The sequence below is a fragment of the Bufo gargarizans genome, chromosome 4 (genome assembly GCF_014858855.1).
Source record: "Bufo gargarizans isolate SCDJY-AF-19 chromosome 4, ASM1485885v1, whole genome shotgun sequence".
Lineage (NCBI taxonomy): Eukaryota > Metazoa > Chordata > Amphibia > Anura > Bufonidae > Bufo > Bufo gargarizans.
The window spans coordinates 155,431,111-155,457,017 of NC_058083.1; the positions used below are offsets into that span (position 1 = coordinate 155,431,111).

Consider the following 25,907-nt stretch of genomic DNA (forward strand, 5'->3'; position numbering starts at 1 on the left):
TGTAGGTCACATTACAGCAGTGCATGAAGCCCCACCCCATGTTCCTTCAATACAGTCCATTACATCTCAAAGTGTTCCATCTCCATGGTGCAGATGACTACTGCATTCTAAGCACTTCACAGAGAAGCAGAAAGAAAAGTTCTTTTTTCTCCTTCCCCCATCCCCCAAGCTTAGTCCTTTCATCTCAGCCCTGCTCTACTGAATATTTCTAGCACGCGTTCCAGAGATAGGAGACATGTCTCCACGTTCCTTGCTTTTAGAAAGACTTTGTGCACCCCCTGGTGCTCTAGCGTTTTGTGTGGTTGAGATTGTCTTCTCTCACTCTCCCTCTCCCTTCTGGTTGCTCATTATTCAGAGAGAGGCAGAGACACATACGCACATACACACTCAGTGAGAGAGACGGATCTTTCAGGTCATCTGCAGCTGCAGAGAAGCAGCAGCCAGTGAAGGAGAGAGGAGGAGAAATAAAGCAAGGAAGATGGCAATCCTCCATTGCTCAGAGTAGCAGCAAGAAAGAACTCCAAGAGGAGAGCCATCATCTCTCCACCTACCTAGGCACAACGCTATTATCTGAGGGAGGAGGACAACAAGAGGCTGGAGCAGCCACGTCCAGAGCGCTCTGTAAGTGTGCCTTTCCAGTCATCTTCTCCTTAATTGCTATTGTTTGTGTCCTTATATTTGTGATGTCTACCAGGAGAATACTGGAGTTTGTCATGATCTGCGGTTTGGGGTGGCTTTTACAATACTGTAGAGGGGTGGGAAGCCTCTTTGGTGAGCTGTCTGGAGAAGAAAGGAGGTGGTGGTGGTGGTGGATATGGAAGGAGGAGGAGAAGAAGGGCGGCTAATTAATGAATTCATTAATTGACCCCCCTCCTTTACCCAGACACCCCCATGTGGTGGAGATTAAAACGAGCTTGAGGAGAAAGGCAAGGGAATAAGAAGGTGATGTTTGTTTGCACTTCTGTATATATGTGGAGTCAGGTAGTGACAGACACAGCAGGGGATATGGAACATTACAGATGGCTCGGTGGCTGCATGGCCAACATGACAGGGTGACCTCTTTAATCAGTGCATGGTTTGGGTTGTTCCCCATACCCTCCCCTTGCATATTAAGAGGTCTTCTTGGTATCCCTCCCTCATAAGCTGTGTTGACATGGAAGGTTGGATCATGGGTTGAAATATCTTGCCTATGAGGGAGGGAAGAGGTTGTTGTTTAGCTCAAGGCTTGTGCTTCTGGAGAACCTTGAAGGAGAGCAGCTAAAGCTGCTGTTCTCTCATTCCATGTACTGTATGGAAAGTACACTCTTTAGCCAGTCTAACAGAGCTGGCATGGCCAGAGCTATTAGAAGCTGGAGTTCCTCCTAGACCTAGCCTTTCCTGTTCTCCATTAACAGTATCTCTGTTTTGGTTTCTGTCCAGACTTCATAGCACAAAGCTGCTCCACCATGCTCATTATGAAGCTTCCTCCTTCTGGTAACCATCTTCTCATAACTGTCTGCTAAGCTGAGTTCAACAAAGGTGCCCTAGAAATGCCGTGTTCAGCTAATGGGATTTGTATTTTCAGGAGGACCTTCAAGTAGGCAGTTTAAATTAGAATTTCTGCTCTCCCTGTGAGTTTTAAGAAGGTCACTTGAAGTTTTTGAGAGGAAGTGGCTTTACTGGTTGCTGGAGGAAGCCATGGTCTAAGTGAAGTAACATAAGTCATACTGAAGTTCAACCAGAAAATGGAGGACAGAAGGCTTCAAAGTAGAGGAAGCTAATATGGAGCCTTGCAGGAAAAAACATGGTTGTGAATCATCAGCATGATGTTCTCCTGAACAGATTTAAATAGATTGGTTTGATGTTGCATGTTTTCTAGATACTAATTTCTGAATTGAGTTGTATAAACCCATAAACTGCAATGTTTTTTGTCACTTTTCATTCAACATGTAAGGTTGTATTTTCATTAAACCACAGGTTTTTCTTTTCTGAAAATGGATCCAATGGTTCCACAACACACTGAATTCAAGTTGTTGCCCATTTTGAACAACCCCTCCAGCTATCAGCTCTTATTCTTCTTAGAACCAGTGGAGTTTGGTCTACTTTGCAATATGAAGCTCACATGGAAAGCTATGATCATCCATGAGATTTGTTTATCTCAATTACTCTTAAAGGGGTTGTCCACGTTGCACAATCCCTACTTTATAGAAGGTTTCCTAAAAAATAAGCTGAGAAAAAGTGTCACCCTGTTGAGACCCCCAACAATGAGCTGTAATCAGTGTGGAAACCGAGCAGTAAATGTTCAATTTTATTTTAGCACCACCATAAAGGAAATTCAGCATTACTATGACTATGTTTCTAATCATTCTCAACATTGGCCAAGAAATGAGAATCCTAAACAAAGGATGAAAATTAGTATTCGAGCCTAGATAATCCTTTCAGCTTAGATAAAAGTGGTGAGGTTCCTACCTCACTTATTTATTAGTGCCCATCTGCCCACAAGATTTGAGACAACCACTTAAGTGACATCATCAAAGGTGCTAAGGAAAAGTACGCTAATGGGTACACTTTAAGCCTTGATTAAGCCTAAAAAATGGCTGCCCTTTATGCTGTTGCAGCTGCAATAAATTCACTATAGGGCACATTTATTAAGACCAGTGTTTTGGAGCCCTAAACCCCTAAGCTAACAGTGGTTCTGCCGAAGTTATGAAGAGGCACTGGCCTCATCATAACTTCGGCTGATCCTCCGGGAGTTCTAAATGTAAGACAGCTGTTTCAGTCGTAGAAAATGGTAAATGAGATGGTCTTCCCCACCCACGCCATGCCCATAATTTTAAACCTGGCATGAGCGGGGAGAAGTCGCATATAGGCATATTTCAGCTTAATGACCCCCTACGGATATATAGTGTACTATATAAAAGGCAAAATTTTTGTTTGTTTGTCTCTTAGATGCAGGCCTGGGTTGGAGGATAACCTCTCTCTATGTTATCTATAAAGGAAAAATAAAATCTGCTTTAAGGAATCAAGCTGACAAATTACAATGTAAATTCTACTTAACTGGCATGACATGGCATTTCATGTTCCCTATAGGGATCTCTTGAACTTCTACCACATGCGAAATAACATTGTCTAATGAACAGCCTAGGTATGGTACTTGCTTTCCTTAAAGGGACTAGCCCTGTGTGGGCACTTACTGGAAGTGCTCCATGGTATAGAGACTAATTGGCAATGCGTATAGGAAAACAATATGTAAAGAGGTATCTCCCAAGGAAAAAGAGTCAAAATCCAATTTTTTAACAAGCCTTGGGACATGACGAGGCAAAAAAGCCAAGCCATGGATGGATGGATATTTGGTTTGGCTGTTTTGCCTCGTCATGTCCCAATTTGACTCATAGGGAGCCACTTCCACAAGTGGCGTTAGAGAAATGGTTCTCTTTCTAATGAACAGAGAAGACATGTAAGTCTTTGTGCAGGCTTGTTTTTTTTATAGTTTTTGACCTAATGACCTATCTTCAGGATAATATCAGATCAGACAGTGGGGGTTTTGATACCCAGCATCCGAACCCATCAGTTATTTCCATTCCATGGGGGGGGGAGGAAGCAGAAGGTTCGGTTCACTGCGTAGTTTCCGTCATCGGTGTACTTCACTTGAGGTGCAGTACTCTGTTATTGCAACTACATAGTGTAACAGAGTCTTTTGCTTTCGACTGTGTAGTTTTTAATTTTTTTTATTTTATGTAATTGACTTATGGTAGATGATTGGTTTCTGTCCAGATCTCTAAAAGGTGATTGATCACCGAGTAACAGTAGCTTTATGTTTATAAAAAGGATTGTATAGTGTTTTGTATATAAAGCTAATTTATTACACAATGACGCCTTCTGCATTTTTTCATATACTATGTTTAATATTTTCACAATTTTGCAAGATGTACACTTGCTTCGCTGTTCACGGGACTCCATAGAAATGAATGGAGCATGCCGGGAGTCATAGTTTTAACCCAGCTGGAGTGCTGAAGGTTAGCCATCACTGGTCTAGGCCATCATCAATGTGCTAAACATGTCATTACTGACATCTTTCTTCATTAAGGGTATTTTAAATCAAATGGTAAAATCTACTCAAAGTTTCTGTTTGCACCTTATAAACAAACGAGTTTATTTCTATCAATAATTATTCATATTAATTCACCAATAAAGAATATTTTTTGTGCCTTGTTTTATTCATTTTCAGTGTGGACCTTAAAGAGGTTGTCTGATTCCAGTACAAACATGAATTACCACTTGGAATGTGTGTAAAATAAGGAAAAATACACTCAACTGTTCATTCCAGTGCTAAGGGTCCCATCCTCACTTCTTTTGGTCCTTAGTGTGATATCCCATCTGTGCTTATGTGCATTGCTGCAGTCATTTACTGGCCTCAGTGATGATGTGTCTCAGAGTGGTATGTGAACCGCAGAGGCTCAGTGGTACATTCCCGGTGGAAATTCATTTTGGCTGTTGGACAACCCCTTCAGAAAATATTTTCAGTACTTTCATAAAGTACTATTCCATAGGCAACACTTGGGACAAGTTATGCATTAGAAAGTTGCATCCTGTCAAGATTCTGCCTATAGGGCTTATGATAGGACAGTGGTGAAGATGTAAAAGAGCCCATAGATTACAAAGTTGTACCCTGTCAAGATTGCTGCCTATAGGGCTTAAAACAGGACAGTGATAAAGATGTTGGAGAGCCCATAGTGCCATAGTGTACTGCGGTATGTCTCATAAGTCCTCTTGCCTCTCAAATAGGCATCTCTCTGTTTAAACTGTAACGCTATACAAAAGTGTACAGTTTCTCAGAAAAGTGAGTAGACCCCTCACATTTTTGTAAATATTTTATTATAGCTTTTCATGGGACAACACTGAAGATATGACTCTTTGATACAATGTAAAGTAGTGTACAGCTTGTATAACAGTGTAAATTTGGTGAGCCCTCAAAACAACTTAACACACAGCCAATAATGTGGCAACAAAAGTGAGTACTTTCATAAAGTACTATTCCATAGGCAACACTTGGGACAAGTTATGCATTAGAAAGTTGCATCCTGTCAAGATTCTGCCTATAGGGCTTATGATAGGACAGTGGTGAAGATGTAGAAGAGCCCATAGATTACAAAGTTGTACCCTGTCAAGATTGCTGCCTATAGGGCTTAAAACAAGACAGTGATAAAGATGTTGGACAGCCCATAATGCCATAGTGTACTGCGGTATGTCTCATAAGTCCTCTTGCCTCTCAAATAGGCATCTCTCTGTTTCAACTGTAACGATATACAAAAGTGTCCAAAGTGTATTTTATTTTGTAAATATTTTGTGTGGCCATCATTATTATCCAGCACTGCCTTAACTCTCTTGGGCATGGAGTTCACTAGAGCTTCACAGGTTGCCACTAAAATACTCTTCCATTGCTCCATGATGAAATCACGGAGCTGATGGATGTTAGAGACCCTGCGCTCCTCCACCTTCTGTTTGAGGATGCCCCACATATGCTCAATAGGGCTAAGGTCTGGAGACATGATTGGCAAGTCTAGCACCTTTACCCTCAGTTTCTTTAGCAAGGCAGTGGTCGTCTAGGAGGTGTGTTTTGGGCATTATGTTGGAATACTGCCCTAAAGCCCAGTTTGTGAAGGGAGGGGATCATGCTCTGCTTCAGTAGGTGTAGGCATTCATGGTTCCCTCAATGAACTTTAGCTTCCCAGAGCCAGCAGCACTCATGCAGCCCCAAACCATGACACTCCCACCATCATGCTTGACTGTAGGCAAGACACACTTATCTTTGTACTCCTCACTTGATTGCCGCCACGCACGCTTGACACCATCTAAACCATATAAGTTGATCTTGGTCTCATCAGACCACAGGACATGGTTCCAGTAATCCATGTCCTTAGTCTGCTTTTCTTCAGAAAACTGTTTTCTTCTGCATCATCTTTATAAGAGACTTCCGTATGGGACGACACCCATGCAGACTAATTTGATGCAGTGTGCGGCGTATGGTCTGAGCACTGACAGGCTGAACCCCTACCCCTTCAACCTCTGCAGCAATGCTGGCAGCACTCATATATCAATTTTGAAATTACACCTGGGAGGGAAAATAGCTAATTGGGTACAATTTGGCCATTTTCACTTAGGGGTGTACTCAATTTTGTTGCCAGCAGTTTAGACATTAATGGCTGTGTGTTGAGTTGTTTTGAGGGCACCCCAAATTTACACAGTTATACAAGCTGCACAATGACTACTTTACATTGTATCAAAGGGTCATATCTTCAGTGTTGTCCCATGAAAAGATATAATAAAATATTTACAAAAATGTGAGTGGTGTACTCACTTTTGTAAGATACTGTACTTGCACCTTTGTACATCTCAACCACAGAAATTAGTTACCTTGTATGTGGCATACAGTATGTCCCATAGTTTCATGTTTTTGTCCATTAAGTATTAAGATGATTTATTATTATAGCCCCATTCATTCCATGGCGCTGTACGGTAGATATGAAAAGGGGTATATATACACAATAGTGTTCAATTGGATGATGCTCTTATTTCATGTCTTTTATAGTGCAATGATAAAGGGTTTACTATCAATCCAGTAGGTCCAGGAAACTAGTCTTAACAAACCATTTGCTACTCAAAACCCACATCCTTTAGTGCAGACATGCTCACCTCAGAGGGCCTTTATATGAAAGAGTATTTAACAGAGATGCTTTTGAATGGATTCATTGTAATACCTGACATTGATAACTTGAATAATGTTTGCAGTATACTATTATACGCACATCACACTTACATAGAACTATATGTGCATGCAGTTAGCTATTGGCCTTTTTGTTGACACCAAGACTGACACACAACTTAACTGATGTAATGGTCAAGTACAAGTAAACATACTTAATCTCAAATTGGAAGAAAATTATAAGTAGATTTAGCAAAATACCTATCCTTATTAATAGTCATTAATATCAGATCAGTGTGGTCCAACTCCCAGCACCCCTTACGATCAGTTGTTTGAAGGAGCCCAACCTATTCGCCATCTTCTTTGTAATGGTGGTGCAGGGTAAATACAGCTTTTTATTCCGTTAACTTAAATGGAAGAGGAAACTATAACTACACTGCACTGGCACTACAAAGTAGATAGCAAACATTAGGTAAAATCTAACGAGGATTTATCACTTGCATGAGCACCCTTTCCCTTTCAAACAGCTGAGCGATGGGGGTGCCAGCAGATGGAACCCTACTGATATGATATTGATGACTTATCCTGCGAATAGGTCATCAATATCGTGAAATTGGACAATCCCTTTAAGTTCAACTGTTAACCTGAAAAACTAAATACTTGTTTATATTGATACCTATAGACAAATTCCAGGACCTTAACAGGTAATAGAAATCCCAATAGGATTGTCCTTTAATGTAACACTTGAGTTTCAGGAAGTGCATTTAGACCATGGCTTTTCACAAGATCAAACATGACAGATGACTATTGAAGGCAGACACCTGTGGAAAAGTTGACCTGCCATGCTGGACTTCACTGTTGTAGTGATCTGTGGGAATATTTTCATGCCAAACTGCAGATGTAAATACCATCAATAGAAGCATGGACCAGGCCATATATCCCAGCCGAGATTGATCTGTGATTTGTCATTTACTACTTATGGTTGTTGTCATCTAAAATATCAACCTTCGCAAGCCAAATATGAGCAACAAATAGTTGAGAAAACATCCATTTAAAATTACTAGCTTATAACCAACATCAGTAGACCAATGTACTAAATTGTATTGTAAGTGTTCTGTGTTTATGTCCACTGATTTCACCACTTCTGCTTACAAGGCATGACTGATGGTTGAACCATTTGCTATGTTTACTCGGTAAAATGGCACCTAATAAAAGGATCGTTTGCCTTGGACAAATCCTCTTTTTGGTAGAAGGATCCCCAGATAATAAGCTGATTACATAATTTTCAGTGGGCTTTCCTTGTTATCTATCAAGAGGCAGTGTTTTGTAGCATTCTCTACTGCTGCTAATTGATGTTTAAAGCAGAATAATTTTTTAACAATTTTTTCATCCCTGTCCCGAGACGGCTTTTTGGGTATTTTTGCATTTTTGTTTTTAACTAGATGGAATGGCAACGCCTACATTGCTCCTAGAGGCTCATATGCATAGATTAAAACAGCATATTTTTCTCAGCAATGGGGGCACATATGAACATGGGACTAACATAGATGCCTTCAGCTGCCAAGCGAACATGCAACTGGTCAGCTAGTTTATGGGTACAAATCTGCTGACAGTTGCTCTTTAAGTAATTTTCGGTCACAGTGACACCAAGTATGTTTAATTTTTCATTTATTTTTATATGTAAAATGGGAAAAGACAGGTGATTAAAATGTTTGATTCTTTTTGGGTTCTTTTATATTTTTTAAAACTTTTACTTTTTTAACTTTATTTTTAGCCCCCCCTAGGGGTTTTCAACATGTCTGATACCATAGACTGCAATAGGAACTGTTCTAAATCAGGTATGGGAGACTTCACAAGGCTCCTGGCTGCCATAGCAACCAAACTACTCTTGCAATCACATCGCAAAGAGACTGTTTAGGGGTTGAAGGTAGCTTTTTCCTTCTAAATGGCTGGTCACATGTTCATGATCAAAGCTGTTTCTAACATCTGATGGCTGTGACTCCTGCTCTGCTCATGAATGGGTGCAAGGCTTAAAGACCTGACATCCACCGTACATGTACAGTGGATATGGGGATAGCTTAAAACCAAAATAACATTTTCAAACGTATGCTCTGACTGGAAACTCAGGGCTCAAGGAAAGAGCTAAAACACAATGTGAAAATAAGATGAAGTCACTAATGAAAATAACTACCTGAACAACTGCATAGATTATTTCAATATATGCTTCAAGTTCGCAAATAGTGGATACAGTCCATTCAGAAATTCTTCAGACTCTTTTATTTTTTAACATTTAAAAAAATTCAGGTTTTGCCCTATCATTCTGGACTCAATGGGGGACATTTATCAATAGTGATGTAATTTGCGGCCAAAAAAATACTAACATTGCATATTAAAAGTGGTGATTTGTTTAACCTCATATATCAAAAGGTGCACACAACTTTTAAAATGTGACTTTTTAAAATATAAACCCGATTATCCGCCTATTTCTATTTGCAAAATTTTAACACCAGTGGCACTAAAATGCAACATTTCAGCCCCCCGTGTCAGACCACACTTAAGACATTTGAAACATATTTGCATCTTTTGAAGCATATTTGCGACATTTACAATGGTAAATTGCGACTTTTGTGTCAGACTCGGGACGTTTTTGTTATTGTTTTGTTTTTGTTGGATGTCAATTTACTGACTGAACCCTACAGTTTAGCTCATTTCTATTAGAAAAAAATAAGTGCATCCTTGTTCCCACAAATTGGTTTTGTTTTCATAAATGTGAATTTTTGACAAAAAGTCGCATCTTTCTGCCATGAATGCAAATTTTTACACAAAACACCACCACATAATCTGGCTTAATTGTCCGCAATTTGAGCAATTTCTGCAGATAAGAGCATGATAAATGAAGCATACCATGCACCAATTTGATAGCCCCGCCCACTTTGACATTTAGACCTCATTTTTGGCGTGATTTCTAGAGAAAACAATTGATATATTTGGCGCAAATCAAAACACCATTCTTTTTGGTACATTTTACACCATAATTCTGGCGCAACATGTTTAGTAAATGTCCCCCAGTACCTTATAATGACAAAGTAAACACAATTTCAAATGCTAATTTGTAGAAAAGGAAAAACTAACATTTTGCATTGACATAAGTATTCAGACCCTTTACTCAGTACTTAGTTGAAGAATTTTTGGCTGTGATTACATCCATCAGTCTTATTGGGTATTATGTCAGCATGTCAAAGGTTTGCATACCTAGATTTTGTGAGGTTCTGCCAACCTCCGGTTCAATGGAGACCGTCAGTGGACAGCCATTTTCAGGTCAATTTTCAGGTCTCTTCAGAGATGTTCGATTGAATTCAAATCAGAGGCTCTGACAGGGCCACTCAAGGACATTCACAGAGTTGTCCCTAAGCCACTTCTCTGTTGCCTTGGTTATGTGGCTAGGATCATTGTTTTGTATGAAAGGGAACCTTCATACCAGTCTGAAGTCCACAGTAGAGTCCAGATCCTCTGGATTAGCTTTGCAATTAGAATATCTCTGTACTTTCCTCCTTTCAGCTTTCCCTCAACCCAGACGAGTTTCCCTGTCCCAGCCACAGAAAAACACAGAAAAAGTAATTTCATTAGACCAGAAAATCTTGTTTCTCACGGTCTGAGAATCCTTTAGGTGCTTTTTTGCAAACTCCACAATAGGCTTTCATGTGTCTTTTAATGAGGAGAGCTATCTTTCTTGCCACTTCAGTGACGGTTGACCTTCTAGATGTTTCTCCCATCTGCACACATGATCTTTGGAGCTCAGCCAAAGTGACCATTGAGTTTTTGGTTACCTCTCTTACCAAGGTCCTCCTCTCCTGATTACTTAGTTTGGTGGGGCAGCTAGATGTAACATAGTAACATAGTATACAAGGCTGAAAAAAGACATTTGTCCATCCTCTTCGGCCTGTAGGAATAGTTCTGATTGTTTCAAACTTTGTAAAACCATTTACAAATATTGGAGACCACTCGTGCTCTTGGGAACTTTTTGTACCCTGTTCCAAATCTGTGCATTTTCAGCTGTGAGACCTTTTAAAGACAGGGGTGTGTCTTTACAAATCATGTCTAATCAACCGAATTTACCAAAGGTGGATTTCAGTCAAAGTGTAGAAACATATGAAAGATGCTCAAGAGAAATAGGAGGCCCCAAGACCTCAATTTCAAGTGTCATAGCAAAGGTTCTGAATAGTTTTCACTTTCTCATTATGGGGTATTCAGTGCAGATTAATGGGGGAAAACTTGAATTTTTGTTTATTTTAGCACAAGGTCCTCCTTCGTTGACACTAATCATAACCAAATGAAGCATAATATTTATTTCTATATAGTTCAAAGTAACTTAAGATACTTAATGTTGAAATGTAAGGTGTTGCAACTGTTAGAGGACAGAAATAGTTGATTGCATCAACTGTATGAAAAAAAAAAAAATGTACAGTTATGCCACATAACGGCTATATTTCTGTTCTGATGCCATAATTACATATTAAGATAGACCATAGCAATTTTACCATAAGAATTTATTCATAGTACAGGGATAGGGTCCATTCAGACATCCGTTGAATGGGTCCGGACCCATTCATTTTCAAAGGGGCTGGAAAGATGCGGACAGCACACAGTGTGCTGTCTGCATCTGTATTTCCGTTCCGCGACTCCGGAATAAAATAGAGCAGCTGCAGACAAGAATAGGAATGATCTATTGAGTGCCGGCGATGTGCGGTGTCAGTGTTTTGCGGTCCGCAATTGACCGCAAAACACTATGGACGTCTGAATTGAACCTTATTATAAGACCAAATCTTATCAGTTCTTCATTAGGATCATGTACCGCTCTAAAAAAATAGATGTACACCCTCTACAAAATATCCTTTTAGTTTTACTTTAAAAACATATAGCAACAATTATATGAATCGGTGTATAGGAAAGAAATAGGGTGGTAAAGAGAATGGCATGACCCTCTACAAAATATCCTTTTAGTTTTACTTTAAAAACATATAGCAACAATTCTATGAATCGGTGTATAGGAAAGAAATGGGGTGGTAAAGAGAATGGCATGATCACTGTCTATAGTTATGGGCTACATTTACTACTTTGTAGACAGTCCCTCAATCTAGCATTTACTTTGTTTTTCATGATAAACTTGATTTTAATAACATGCTTAAAGGGGTTTTCTGAGATTTTTTTTACTGATGTTGTATCCTTCAGATAGGTCATCAGTATCTGATGGAACCCCCGCTGATCAGTTGTTTAAAAAGGCAGCAGCGCACGCAGTAGTGCCTCAGCCTTTATTTCTGCTTTTCCTAGGCCGAATGATGACACGTTCATGTGTCACGTGGCCTATGAGCAGCTGAGCCCTATAGAAGAGAATGGGGCTGAGCGCGATACCAAGCACAGCCGCTATACAATGTACGGCACTGTGCTTTGTAAGCTTTGAAAAGGAGCGCCTCTGCCTTCTCAAAACAGCTGATTGGCAGAGGTCCCGGGTGTCAGACTCCCAACGATCAAATATGATGAGCTAATTCAAAGACTAGGTCATAGGTGAAAAAGAAAAAGCTTCAAAAGCCCTAGAGATATACAGTCAGGTCCATAAATATTGGGACATCGACACAAATCTAACATTTTTGGCTCTAGACACCACCACAATGGATTTGAAATGAAACAAACAAGATGTGCTTTAACTGCAGACTGTCAGCTTTAATTTGAGGGTATCAGGTAAACGGTGTAGGAATTACCACAGTTTGCATATGTGCCCCCCACAGAATAATAATCATAAATCAAACTTTCAATTTTTAGTACTTGGTTGCAAATCCTTTGCAATCAATTACAGCCTGAACGCATACACATCAACAGACACTGGGTTTCATCCCTGGTGATGCTCTGCCAGGCCTCAACTGCAACTGTCTTCAGTTCCTGTTTGTTCTTGGGGCATTTTCCCTTAAGTTTTGTCTTCAGCAAGTGAAATGCATGCTCAATAGAATTCAGGTCAGGTCAGACTTGGCCATTGCATAACATTCCACTTCTTTCCCTTAAAAAATTCTTTGGTTTCTTTTGCATTATGCTTTGAGTCATTGTCGATCTGCAGTGTGAAGCGCCGTCCAATGAGTTCTAAAGCATTTGGCTGAATATGAGCAGATAATATTGCCCGAAACACTTCAGAATTCATCCTGCTGCTTTTGTCAGCAGTCACATCATCAATAAATACAAGAGAACCAATTTTATTGGCAGCCATACATGCCCACGCCATGACATTACCACCACCATGCTTCATTGATGAGGTGGTATGCTTAGGATCATGAGCAGTTCCTTTCCTTCTCTGTACTCTTCTCTTCCCATCACTTTGGTACAAGTTGATCTTGGTCTCAGCTGTCCATAGGATGTTGTTCCAGAACTATGAAGGCTTTTTTAGATGTTGTTTGTCACACTCTAATCTGGCCTTTCTGTTTTTGAGGCTCACCAATGGTTTACATCTTGTGAAGTGTTCTCTTGATTGTTGACTTCGACACATATACACCTACCTCCTGGAGAGTGTTCTTGATCTGCCCAACTGTTGTGAAGGGTGTTTTCTTCACCAGGGAAAGAATTCTTCGGTCATCCATCACAGTTGTTTTCCGTGGTCTTCCGGGTCTTTTGGTGTTGCTGAGCTCACCGATGCGTTCCTTCTTTTTAAGAACGTTCCAAACAGTTGTTTTGGCCACGCCTAATGTTTTTGCTATCTCTCTGATGTTTTTTTTTTTTTTTTTTTTAGCCTAATGATGGCTTGCTTCACTGATAGTGACAGCTCTTTGAACATCATCTTGAGAGTTGACAGCAACAGATTCCAAATGCAAATAGCACACTTGAAATGAACTCTGGACCTTTTATCTGCTCATTGTAATTGGGATAATGAGGGAATAACACACCTGGCCATGGAACAGGTGAGAAGCTAATTGACCCATTACTTTTGTTCCCTTAACAAGTGGGAGGCACATATGCAAACTGCTGTAATTCCTACACCGTTAACCTGATTTGGATGTAAATACCCTCAAATTAAAGCCGAGTCTGCAGGTAAAGCACATCTTGTTCGTTTCATTTGAAATCCATTGTGGTGGTGTATAGAGCCAAAAAAGTTAGAATTGTGTTGATGTCCCATTATTTATGGATCTAACTGTATGCGAGAAATAATCTAGAACCTGTGGAACTAGGTCTGTTGGGGATGGCAAAGCACTATACTTATGCTGAGTTTTTAATAGGTGTCATTGTATAATCATAGCCTTGGCAGTACTTTTATCTAATTTATTTCAGTAGGGGGTTCTTGAGGAACACTACTCTAGAATACCAGGGTGTAACACATTACCAATGCCAAATCTTGACAAGAACTTGTATTGTTATGCTAATAAGCAGATATAGATCATGCTGGTCTCAACAAGATAAATCTCCTTCTGGAGATGTTTTAGTTGGGTAAATTAACCAGAAGAATAAATTTGTAGAACACTTCAGATGTGTTATAGAACATTACAATAGGCAGGTGTAAAAGGTTGAAGAGCCAAAGTTCAAACCATATCTTCCCTAACATGAGCATAAGAATTGAGTTTTTGTGGTTCCTCGTGCAATTTGTACACATATAGTTTTATTATGATGCAGTGCAAATATTGTTGCATTTAGAAGTGCATGCTAACCAGGATAGTTCAGTTTATTTTCCACATTGGTTTTGTTAAAGGTCTCTGAAGGCAATTCAGTTTTTCTCCAAAGACTGCACAATAAGTTTTCCAGTGAATGTTCTTGGTAAAAGGCCACTTGAAGGCTTTCTGTTGAAGGGTGTGTCTGTTGGCAGTGTTTGCTAATGCAGACAGGCTGCTTAGTGATTAACAGAGGTCATTTCGACTTTGGAATCCAGCACCCAGAGGACTCTGCAAAAAGATAATTCCCATGTGAGCTGAAGAATATGGACATGACCTGTTTTCTTATCAGGTTAGTCCTTATTTCCCTCATTTGTTTCCATAGTTTATAACTGGTAAGTTTCATGAGATGTTTTTACTAAATTTCTGAAGAGGAACATACTTGAACCTAGCTATCTAGATGGTTAAACTCTTTCTCTTCCTGTGAACATGCCACAGTATTTCTTCTTTAATCCATTTATACTAGGCATTTCTGTATGAGCAGTGTTCTGTGCCAAATAACACTGGGATGGTCTGAAGCCATGTTGTGTTGAAGATCTGCATTTAAAATGGCTGCTTCTAATAAAGCTCTGTGAAGCAGTATCTTCTGCCTCTGGAACATGTGCCAGAAGTACTCAGCAGAGCAGTGTTTCTTTTATAGCTGAGAAGGTCTAAGCTTGGGGGATGGTGAAGAAAACTGGATGATCTGCTTTCTGTGAGGTGGTTAGAATGCAGGAGTCATCTACACCATGGGAAAAAAAAAACGTTTTGAGATGTATTAGACTGCTGAAGAGACATAGGGTGGGGCTTCATGTACTGCTGTAATTTGATCTACAGCAGATAGAAACCTCTTCCACACAGCACAGTCTTGTGCTCTGCAGTAAGATCTTGAAGGATCTTATTTATTTATCTTCTTAAATGATGACTATTGCAGAGCCACTCATTGATGGGGGAAACAAAAGCCGTAGCTTAAGAAAAAAGAGAAGGTTTTTAGTCTACTAGCAAAGTGAAAAATAGCTCAGTTCCAATGTAATATTCTTTTTAGCAATCACTGTGGGCACCTAAAGTGCAGGCATGCATCTTCAGATTCCTGAAATATCTGATCCAGTAGAGCTTTAATACATATTACAGCAGACAGCACACCAGCCCCATTGTACTAGAGTAAAGAACAAAGCAGTTTACAGCAAGTACATTGATTGAAAGATATAATATAAAACAGGGCATCGGTTTTCTGGTAATTATTAAGCAAGCATTTTTCATTTTATTTTAGATGCTAATATGTAGATTATGTAGAACAAGGAGCAATTGTGTTTACTTTTCTTGACTTACCAGATTAATGGATTTGGTATGGTTTATCTTAACTGTATTCACCAAGTGTAAATTATTACATAGCTATCACATACATATCACATAATTGGTGCAATTTAGCTATTACTAGTTGCTGCACCTACAACTTAGCCATTAGCCATCAAAATGGTGAATTACACTTTAGCTAGAATATGTGTAGGCATGAACTATGGTTAGATCGTCCATGTCTCCATCAAATTCTTCTACAAATGGAATAACCACTTAAATAGCTAAATAAGTGCTAAACCCAATGATTTGGCAACAAAAATTAGGATGGATATTAACAGTTAAACTGTAGCTTGGTTACTCTTCAACCATATTTTGTATCCTAAATGAAGAGCTCATATACTATGATATTGCATGACTGTTCAGCCACTGAATGTATAGATGTCAAAATTCAGTCAACACATTGGTCCTTATGGAGTCATCTATGATCATTGATAGACAGTGCTTTTGGTGCATGTTGAATTGTTGCTTATGTTCTAAATTATAAGAGATCTAGTAGAAATAATAAAGAAATGGTACAATATAGAGCCATAAGAAAAGATGCCCCAGAATTGTTATTACATGGGAAATGCATGAAACTATTAAAACAGGCATGTCAGGAGTGGTGACAGGTCCTCTTTAAGATCTACTTATATCATTCACAAATGTGTATACAAACATTATTGGAAGCATTATTATTATATGTTGGACTTTCTGAGTGGAAATGGTTGCCATCAAATGTTATGGGTCTTTTTTGCTTTATTAGATATTCTACAGTGTTTTATTGCCTGTCTTTTTTTCCATGTTTTAAATACCTCCATAAGTAGATGTTTCATGCCATTACATATAAATATAACAGTAATTGCTATTTGTTTTCCTATGTACATAACCATATATTAGAATAATTAATGTTGCCAACTACATCCGAAATATGTACACCAATAAGCCGTAACATTAAAAACTTTTAACAGTTGGCCTTCAACAACGATATGTATCAAATTAACATCCACATGGATGCCAGGACCAAAGATTTTCCAGCGTCACATTGCTCATAGGGTCACATTGCTTCTGCTATCTTGCATTCTTCCCATAGTGTCCAGGTACCATCTCTTCACTAGTTACGCAATGCATATGCACCTCGCTGTTCACATGATCCGTCAGACCAGGCCACCTTCTTCCTTCATGCAGTTTAAATGCTTATGTGCCCATTGAAGAGGTGTTGAGTGGTGCACAGGGGACGGCATGAATAATATGAAATTAGGGCTAAATATTAACTTTTGTTCATACTGATGATCTAGTTTTATTTCTTTTTGTAACACTTTGAGGTTACTGAACCTGACAGCTAAAATTTGTTTCATTATCTCAATTACAACTTGAATTATTTTAGATAACCCCTTTTGGTATTATAAATGAAAGATGTCGTATTGATTCAACAATTTAACCCAAATGTTATCAGCTTTGATAGTTGAGGCATCTATTCAATATGTATTTTTTTCTTGTGCAATATCTTTATTATGGTATATTCCACAAGGTAATAAATATCAAACAACTTTTTCATTCAAGGTTCAGCTTCAATATAATTTTAAAGACTCCTGAAAGATTCCCCAGTTATTTGGAGATGTACATGCATTTCAAGACCTTTTCACGTGGTATATCATATTGTAGTTATCAAGTAGAATTAAACATGTAGTAGACAATTATCAAATTAATGTATCCAGGTCATGATAGGGCTTCTCATATTCCATGAGAGAATCCACTGGAGGCAATCTTGACAAAAAAAGACATCTTGCCAACTAAAGTATTTCTTCAATCTTCAGGCATGAGCTTCCCACTCATATATTGGTCAAGCTTGGTTACTTTGTTGACTTGTTCTTTTAGATGCATATCCTAAAGCATGATGTTCTACAAAACTCTTTCTTCCTCTTGTGTCCATCACTACGCTCATCTAAAGAGAAACTATAGGAGGAAGCATGCAGGCAATATTAGGGAGGGGAAATCATATGGTGAGATACAAATTTGGTCTCTTTCAGTTTTTATATGGAATCTTAAATATTTTTTGTTTAGGGTTTTGCCCTAGATGTTTACAATATGTACAACAATAGATGAGCATTGCTTATAAAGGATATTTAGTGAGCTATTTGATTCCTTAACTGTGTAGCTGGAGGTGATCAAGAACATAGGGAACATACAACACAGGAGCAGGAACCCATTGATTTTCCTATATTCCTCAATACTCATGAACTGGTCTACTATACTTATCTTCTGAATGTATTCTATGTTCGCCAAAAGACACCTAGATTGTAACAATACCAAATTTAGAAACTAGAGACATTTATTTACTGTTTCTAGGTAGCAAACAATTAATATAAAACCATAACATTTATCATGATGTAGTTAGCTATGTAGATTATTCTAGCCAAAATCTGTGTACTATTTTGGATAACAGCTTGACAAGTGAACTCTTCCTCAAAATGATGCCAATCTTTGGTTTCATGCCAGTTGCCAAGTGCTTCTTATTAAAGTCATTTTTGAAGAAGCTCTAGCATATTCTTAGTCATAACCATGGAAATGTAGACAAGTATGCACAATGGTTGGTTGTATATATGCTGGAAAACAACCCAATGCTCAACACTAAGGCTTTGGTGTTCATAACTTATGTTGTATTTGGCATAATTGTAGCACATGGTGATGTCTGAAATGCTGGATTGCTGATGAAATTTTGTTCTCCTGGACAGTGAAGCTTTCAGAGAACCTTTTAGCTAAAGCCTTTGTGTTGAAGGCTGTGCCAGTTGGCAAGGTTTGCCGTTGTGGACAGACTGGCTGGTGATTGACAAAGGTCATTTAGACTCTAGCAAACAGATGATGTCCTCTCTCCTTATAGCAGGATAACCCCTATAAACGATTAGATATTGTCAGCTTCTTTTTCATAAACTTAACCTGTGCTTTTATTTTGTCCAGAAGAAAGAAGTCAGTGGGTTTCACACCTATTGATGATTTTTTGTCTTTGTCTGTTGCACTCTAAATTGTTCCACAAACATCTACCAAAAAATGCTATGTTAAAAAGGTTCTACATGAGCATGGAATTGTGGACTTGAGTTCAGGAACACTGAAATGGTGTGAAGCCATGTTGTGTTCAGACTAAAAGCCTTTTGTGTCTGCAAGCATTACATTAAAATGGCTGCTTCTGAAGCTGTAAGCATAGCTTCTGTGAAGCAGTGTCTCCTCTCCCTGGAACATGTGCCAGGAATATTCAGCAGAGCAGTGCATCCTTTAGCTGAGAAGAAAGGTCTAACCTTGGGGGATGGGTAGAGGGGAAAATAACTGGATGATCTGCTTTCCTGTGAAGTGCTTACAAAGCAGGAATCATCTGTTCCTTAGAAAATAAAATGAGCTGCGGATTGTGCTGAGGAGAAATGGAGTTGGTATTCTTTTTCAACTGCATTGTACAACAGGTAGAAACCTATTACACCAATTGCAGACATGTTATCTACTTCAAAAATCTAGTTCTTTCTTATTATTTTTTATTATTAAAGCACCATTCATTCCATGGCGCTGACGCTGTACATATGATAAGGGGGCACATACATAATACAGACAATTGCACTAAGCATGAACAAGACGAGTTGCAGACTGGTACAGAAGGAGAGAGGGCCCTGCCCGGGAAGGCTTACAATCTACATGGTATGGAAGAAAGACACAGTAGGTGAGGGTAACGCTGGTCATGGTGCTATAGCAGCAGCAGGGTCACTGGTTGTAGGCTTGTCTGAGTTGAGTTTTCAGGCTTCTTTTTAAGGATTCCACTGTAGGTGAGAGTCTGATATGTTGGGGTAGCGAGTTCCAGAGTGTGGGGGATGCACGGGAGAAATCTTGGAGGCGATTGTGGGAAGAGGCAATAAGAGGAGAGAAGGAGGTCTTGTGAGGATCGGAGATTATATGTGGGGATGTATCTCAAAAGTAGCTCAGAGATGTATGGAGGGGACAGGTTGTGGACTGCTTTATACGTATTTGTTAGAATTTTGAACTACAAAATGGACAATGGGGAGCCAGTGAAGGGATTGGCAGAGGGGAGAGGCAGAGGAGTAACAGGGTGAGAGGTGGATTAGTCGGGCAGCAGAGTTGAGGATAGATTGGAGGGGTGCGAGAGTGCTAGATGGAAGGCCAGAGAGGAGGATGTTGCAGTAGTCTAGGCGGGAGATGATGAGTAGTCGAATAGATCATATACAATGGAAGTAAACTTAACCTTTGTTTTTCTTACTGGGCATCTTCATGTTACACTTTGCTGTATCAGTGGAATGATAGGCTTGAATTGTGTAAAAATTGGATTATATTTATCCCTTATCAGACCAAACAAAGCTTGAGTACACCATCTTTATTTTCAAGGTAGCACAACTTTTGATCTGTGTTTCGTAAATATATTCAATGCCAGGATATGCAATATTAGACTGCTTTCAAATCAGTGATATTGGGGTTTCCGTTGCTCTACTCTGTTAAATAGTTTAGGGAGTCCAGCAATTTACCAGACAATGCAATGCAGGACTATTTTGTCCAATATGTTTGACAGAATCTCCAACAGAGGTCCCTAACAGAGCAGCTGCTGCAAATGTGAACTCAGCCTTAGCAATGCATTAGTACTACTATTTAAATGTATCTATAACCAGTCTGTGAAATGCATATAATCATAATATTGATACCATCCATGTCTTTTCAGTACATTTATTTAAAGGGGTTGTCCCACAAAAAAAATATTCTATGTTTTTCAAACCAGCACCTGGATCTGAATACTTTTGTAATTGCATGTAATTAAAAATATAGTATACCCACCTAGTTGTTCAATTCAGTCTGTATAGTTCCACCTCCTGTTTGTTCTTTTCCTTATTTCTCTGTTTCAGTGGGGTGGATGCACAAACTCACCTCCATCCTTCAACTGCCATCTGCCATATCCATTGTTAGAAGCTGTGACAGTTACAGGGAGAGACCTGAAAGGACACACACTTGAGTAAGGTCATGCCTCACAAGCTGAGATAAGGACAGAGCTGAAGCAGAAAGGGCATGTCCCTTGAGAAAGGACATGTCCCTTGAGAAAGGACACACCCCCTGATCTGCCGGTTTAAAGATTGTCTAGCAGAGCAATTGGAGCAATGAATGTGGAGATCTCTGGTTCCATTTGAGATATAGGGCTGGTTCTTGCTTTGTTAGAAAGAGCTTGCCACGTACTATATGGCGTGTGATTTTCATTTTTTACGTTGATCATAGTATAACCCCTTTAATTCAAGGAATAATAACATACAGTACTTTGACTTTTTGAGCTAGTTAGACAACTGATTAAGCCAAGTTAACTGGTTTAGTGGTAAGTTTCATGAATATCAGTGAAAGCCCAATTGTGCCGTGATATGTGTATTGGGGATGATGTAACATTAAGCAGATCCAGCAGCACAGTCAGAGAAAGAGTCATAGAAAAAATATGTCCTTTTCGGCTGTACACTTGAGTAGTCAATTGGATTAAATGCAACTAATCTGACAAATTATCCCGATTCCATATTAATTCCAGAAAAAAAGAATATGAGAAGAAAAGCTTGATCTGTCCAGATGTTATAATGCAATGGTGTTTTAACCATAATCTATGAGAATCCTTCTTCTGGACATCAACATTTAGTTAATTTTGGTGTCTGTGAAGACATTATAATGCAGTGCGTTTGAACCATAATTTTTAAGAATCTTTTTTTCTGGACTTCACCATTTAAGCTGTTTCTGTAGCCTACATACAGTGTTATAAAATCAGATGAATGATATGCTTTGAGAGGACCATGAGTGATTACAGTAGCTTTCAGTGCAGGGTAATTTATTTTAGAGGAAGTGGTCACAGTACTCGCTGTATCTTTATCTTCAGCAGAATATGGAAGCCAGGAGGTTTAAAGCTAAAGCATCTTATAAATATAGACATACATTACTCCATTGTTAAGCCTTATTCACCATCTTTTCAGCTGTCCCCTGTCTGGTACATTATTTTAGCCAAAAACAGACATAGGTAACCCCCCAGAAGGTGATAGAGTTTGGTTTTGCAGCATCAATAATGCAGCCAATAGCCCGATTGGACCTTTAATGAAAGCCAACAGCACTGAAATCAATTAACATTCATAAAGGCTGTTTAATTGGCATTCAGGCTTTAGTTTCATTCCTTGAGAATGTAGAGTTTCTGCATTGTTAAGCCTTATTCACCATCCTGTCAACTCTCCCCTGTCTGTGGTACCTTATCATATCCAAAAACAGGCATGGATAATACAAAAAAGTGATAGAGTTTGATTTTATACGCATCAATAATGAAGCCAAGAACCTAATTGGACTTTTATCCAAAGTCAACAGCACTGAAGTCGATTGATGTTCGTACTAGCTGCTTACTTGGCAGTAAGGCTTTGTTTCATTCCTTGGGAATGTGGACAAGTAAGCTTCACCAGAGTGCTCCAAACAAGCACTTTTTATTTTTTAGTAGTTATGCTTTAAGCAGGGGTGTAGCTATGTCTCTGATTTTATTATAGATAGAGCGTTTTATATTGTACATGTCATGAATTTGCTTTCCCTGTCATAAGTAATTGGTCACAGATACATGGGCTCTGACTGTCTTACTGTAGACACAATGGAGAGATGTGGTCAACACAAACACACAAGAGAAGAGAAGTCTTGATCCTCTGTGGTTCCTGTCCTATTGGTATATTCATTTTGTATTTAAAAGTTTAGGGTAACATGTACATGAGGACTCAGGTGTCTACAACATGGGAAAGAAAGGACTATAGTGGCAAAATGACGGAAAATAAAATAAACTTTGTAGAATAAAAACCTGAGGAGCATGAAAGAGGAAATACCCCTTTAAGATTCCAGTCATGTGATGGTTTTAGTGCATTTTTGTTGCAGTTAGTAAAAAAAAATAGTATGGTCTTTAGAAATCCTATCCAAATATAACGGTAAAGAACATCTGCCTGTATTTTTCCAATGCTAGTATTCACAGTTTATCTGGTGTGTTTGCTAAGAAAAAAGGTGCCATATAGAAACATAACCAAGACATGGTTTTTCTTTAGAAACAGTTTTAGCAACATAGGAGCAGTTCCTAGAAATAATGCTTTAAGAAATTACTGGAAAGGGAAATTGTCACCTTGATAGTCTTCTTTTTAGCCTAGTTAGTTTGATACAAAACTAAACAGCTTTTGTTGATTTTTACAATATTTCAAACTAAAAAAAGGAAACCTCCTCAAAAATGCACCGTGGAAATTAATTCGGTAAAGAAGAACAAAACCTATTAAAGAAATATTATGCTGATAAAATATTGGATTATGATTGTGGCTCACTTAATATCCTGCAACACCCTAGTAGTTTAAAGGAGTTATCCCATGATTAATGCAAAAAATGAAAATCAGACATATGGTACATGACAATCTCTTTCTAACAAAGCTAGAACCAGCCCTGTACCACACATGGATCCAGAGATCTCCTCATTCATTGCTCTGCTGGATTTATATCAAACTGACAGCTCAAGGGGAGTGTCTTTTCTGCTGAGCTAAGGGGGTGTGTCCATGCTCTCCCTATCACAGCTCAGGAGGCAGTTGAAGGATGAAACTGAGCATGTGCGGCCTTCTCAATGAGCAGGACAAGGAAGTTATTAAAATCCATAAATTATATTACGGATTTATACTATCTCAAAGAATGTGAATTCTATGTATTTGTGTGTGGCTTTTTTAAAATAATTTTCAATTAATGGCTATCTTTAAAAGGGTTTTCTTGCATTAGTATGTTTTTTTAACAGAAATGCCCATGAAGTTGCTTAACTCATGTACATCTTCTCCACGCTTTTCAGTTTGGACTTTCAAGACCATGTAAACAAATTACTCTGGTTTGTTTCCATCCTGTATGTAGTCTTTCCTATATCCAACCAAACTCATGATGCACCTCTCCTTTCTCTACTACAGCTCCAGCTCCACCCCTAACAGCACCCAGCTAGTTCCTCCCACCAGCTAGTTACATAGACACTCCCCTATCACCGCCCCTAACACCACCCAGCTAGTTTATAGCTCCTCCCACCAGCTAGTTACCTAGACAATCCCCTATCACTGCCCCTAACAACACCCAGCTAGTTTATAGCTCCTCCCACCAGCTAGTTACATAGACACTCACCTATCACAGCCACTAACAACACCCAGCTAGTTCCTCCCACCAGCTAGTTACATAGACACTCCCCTATCACTGCCCCTAACACCTAGCTAGTTTATAGCTCCTCCCACCAGCTAGTTACATAGACAATCCCCTATCAAAATTGCGGAACAGATGTGGACAGATGCACCCTAAACACAAATTACACAGGCTGCCGACCTAGGACGGGAATGCTCGTCCTAACCGGCCCGTACTTAATGTCTTAAGACGAGCATTCTCGTCCTAGGGTTAACTGGCTGCCCCACACGCGCTGCTGCTGTCAGCAGCAGGGGCCCACTGATACTGACAGCCGGGTCTCTGCTGTATCTGCCAGCATTGGTGAAAACACCGATGCCAGCGGATTATAGGGGTGCATACCGTGGCATACAGGGTGTTTGTGGCAGCTTGTTCATCCCCATTGGGTCCCCGTGCTGCGGTGACGTGGACCCGATGGTTGCTATGGCAGCCCCGATGCCTTGCACAGGCATTGGGACTGCCAGCTATGGAAGCCCAAGAGATCCAGCCCCAGGGCTGGGTCTTCTAGGCCAGTGTTTCCCAACCAGTGTGCCTCCAGCTGTTGCAAAACTACAACTCCCAGCATGCCCGGACAGTCTTTGGTTGTGCGGGCATGCTGGGAGTTGTAGTTTTGCAACAGCTGGAGGCACACTGGTTGGGAAACACTGTTCTAGGCAACTGTCAGCTTCTTACAGTGTAAGGCACTGACAGTTCAATATAGCATAATACAGATGTATTGTGTTGTATTGAAACAGGGATCAGACCCTGAAATGTTGAAATCCCATAGTGGGACAAAAATAAAAAAAATAATAAAAGTGAATTAAAAGTGTTTTTAACAATAAAAAATAAAGTTTCAATTAAAGAAAAAAGCCCCTTCCCCATAAAAAAAGACATAAAATTGAAAACAAAATTGGAAAAAAAACACATATTAGGTATGCAACGTCCGCAACCTTCTAAAAAGCCTTTTTTGTCACCTTTTATCACAAAAAATGTAATACCAAGTGATCAAAAAGTCATATGTACCCAAAAATAATACCAATCAAACCGTCATCTCATCCCGCAAAAAATGACAATCGGACAAAAAATAAAAAAAGATATGGCTTTCAGAAAATGGAGACATAAAAACATCATTTTGTTTTGTTTCAAAAATGCTTTTATTGTTTAAAAATAAAATATACTGTATATATAAAAAAAAATTAGGTATCGCCGCATCCGTAACAACCTGCTGTATAAAAATATCACATAAGCTAACCTGTCTGGTGAACACTGTAAAAACTATAAAATAAAAACCATGCCAAAAAATAAATTATTTTGTCACCATACATCACAAAAAGTGTAATAACAAACAATAAAAAATTTGTATGTACCCCAAAATAGTACCAATCAAACCGTCATCTCATCCTGCCAAAAATTAGACCCTAACTAAGACAATCACCCAAAAAATAAAAAAGATTTGGCTTTCTGAAAATGGAGACATAAAAACATGATTGTTTTTCTTTCAAAAATTGTGCGCTCTGCCGTGTTCCCGTACAGCAGTTTACGACCACATAAGGGGTGTTTCTGTAAACTGCAGATTCAGGGTAATAAATATTACGTTTTAATTGGCTGTAAACCCTTCACGTGTTGCAGGAAAAAATGAATTAAAATAGAGAATCTGCCAAAAAAGTGAAATTTTAAAATGTCATCTCCTTTTCCTTTAAATCTTGTGGATCACCTAAAGGGTTAAAAAAGTTTGTAAAATCAGTTTTGAATAACTTGAGGGGTTTAGTTTCTACAATGGGTTATTTATGGGTGTTTTCCACTATGTAAGCCCCACAAAGTGACTTTAAAAAAGTTGATTTTGCAAATGTTCTTATATATTTAAAAGTTTGCTTCTATAATTCTAAGCCTTATAAGATCCTAAAAAATAAAATTACATTTATAAAATGATGCAAACATGAAAGTGGACATATGGCAAATCTAAGGTAATAGCTTTCTTATGATGTATCACCATCTGCCTTAAAAGCAGAAAAATTGCAAATTTTTCCAAATTTTCGGAAAATTGG

The 25,907-nt window shown here is 38.9% G+C and overlaps 1 protein-coding gene across 2 annotated transcripts in view; it reads left to right on the plus strand.

Annotated features, from left to right (window-relative positions):
• The first annotated feature begins 214 nt into the window (after nt 1-214).
• The window catches only part of ZNF462 (zinc finger protein 462), a 106,820-nt gene continuing 81,127 nt past the window's right edge, over nt 215-25,907 (plus strand). The window contains exon 1 of one of the 2 annotated variants that reach the window (XM_044292037.1): nt 215-621. The gene's annotated coding sequence lies outside the window, so the exon portion shown is untranslated. Of the gene's footprint in view, nt 622-14,568; nt 14,654-25,907 lie in introns of those variants that run through there. The other variant, XM_044292039.1, reaches the window with a different exon arrangement.